At 41.7% G+C, this 1,744-nt stretch overlaps 1 pseudogene; it reads left to right on the forward strand.

Annotated features, from left to right (window-relative positions):
* Positions 1–284: 284 nt before the first annotated feature.
* On the forward strand, positions 285–1,191 carry LOC141294309 (transcription factor HES-5-like; annotated as a pseudogene).
* The last annotated feature ends 553 nt before the right edge of the window (positions 1,192–1,744 follow it).

Raw genomic sequence — 1,744 nt, forward strand, 5'->3', positions numbered from 1 at the left:
CTTTTGTGCTCCATTGATGTGAACACAGAGAGTCAGTGTGGGAACCTCACATGAGATCTACTCACACTGACCAGCACAAACACACACACATCTGCTTCATCTGGAGTCCATCATGTGTGTGTGACGTCACTGCAGCAATGATAATGATGGATATCAGAAATTATGACACTAAATATCTGAATTGCAATGTTGATCTTCATGCATAAACACATAAATAAATCCACATGTATCCAAATAATACTGTAACAACTTGACTTGGTAAAGTACAAAGTAATTCAGATCACATGCGTAAGAATGCCATGACGTTGATATCATTGATGTACGTGTGCTCACTGACTCCACGTGTTTCCAGTAATGATGAGCGTGTGCTTCAGTGACATTGATGTGAACATGAGCTCTCAGCACTTTCCCAGATTCAGCCTCCACCTGCTCCTTTGAGCCCCTGATGGAGGATCATTGAGCATGTGGCGGCCCACATCCCTCATTGTCTGTTTGAGCTCTTCCATTGGCTCCAGAGTGTGAGAAACTCCAACAAGCTCAAACCTCACACATTCATATGGAGATTTGGGAGTATAAATAGAGGAGCTGCAGCCAGTGCAAATCAGACTCACTCTGAACAGAGAGATCTACAGCACAGAGATCCAGACATGACACCTACAATCATCTCAAAGGAGCTTCTCCCTCTCAACAACAAGGTATGTTCATATCCTACTTACAGCAGCATTACTGCAGCAGCTTTCACAGCTCTTCTCATTCACTGGTTTATTCAAAGGCCACTTTTCTAACGTTTCTCTGTCTTCATTTGCAGTTGAGAAAACCATTTGTGGAACAGAAATGCAGAGATCGTATCAATAGCAGCTCAAGTGTCTTCTGGCTCCAGAGTTCCTCAAGCAACAGCCTGATTCCAAGCTGGAGAAAGCAGATATCCTGGAGATGACACTCAACTTCTTGCAGCGCCACGATTCCAGTTCACATGCTGTCAATCAAGGCTTCTCCAGGTGTGTCGGTGAGATTGTGCACTTCCTGTCCAAAGATGAGATGAAGACACAGAGCCAGAGAAGACTACTGAAGCACTTCCAGAAGCTGCAGACATCATGTGAGCAGAACAGGAGGGAAAGTGTCCTGCCAGACCAGAAGACCTTCAGCAAAGAGACGAATGTCAACAAGAGTGCCATCTGGAGGCCTTGGTAGAGCCTTAAAAACTCAGACAAATGTCTACACTAGACTCAGTGGACTATTATGCTTTCAGTTTCTCTTTTTGAGGAAAAGTGTTTGATGAGTTCCAGTTTGGAAGAGATATTTGCACTGCTAAGTGCTCTGATGATTCGATCTTCTGTGAAGATTTCATGTCAAGAGTTCCAGATGGGAACATTTACTGATGTCTATATTAGACAACATTGACTTTAAGTTGCAATCTTCATTTGATGTGAAGGAAAGACTTTCTTTATTTTAAAGGACATTTGTAATCTGACAGTCTCAAGCTTTGTTCTAAGAGCTGATAGAGTCAGTTTACGCAGCACATGTTTTATGAAATGTTATAATTCTGTGCTGTTTGTATGAAGAGGCTCAGATTGGGCTCACATTTGATTTCCTCTAAGATGTTTTATCTTTTTCTCTGATGGGAACATATACTGGCGTCTATATTAGACAAAATGGACATTTACATTCTTCATGTGATGTGAAGGAATCACTTTCTTTACTTTTATTATTGTCCTGTTTCAGGACTGACAGACTAAATTTATCT

Source organism: Garra rufa, chromosome 20 (genome assembly GCF_049309525.1).
Source record: "Garra rufa chromosome 20, GarRuf1.0, whole genome shotgun sequence".
NCBI classification, from domain to species: Eukaryota; Metazoa; Chordata; class Actinopteri; order Cypriniformes; family Cyprinidae; genus Garra; species Garra rufa.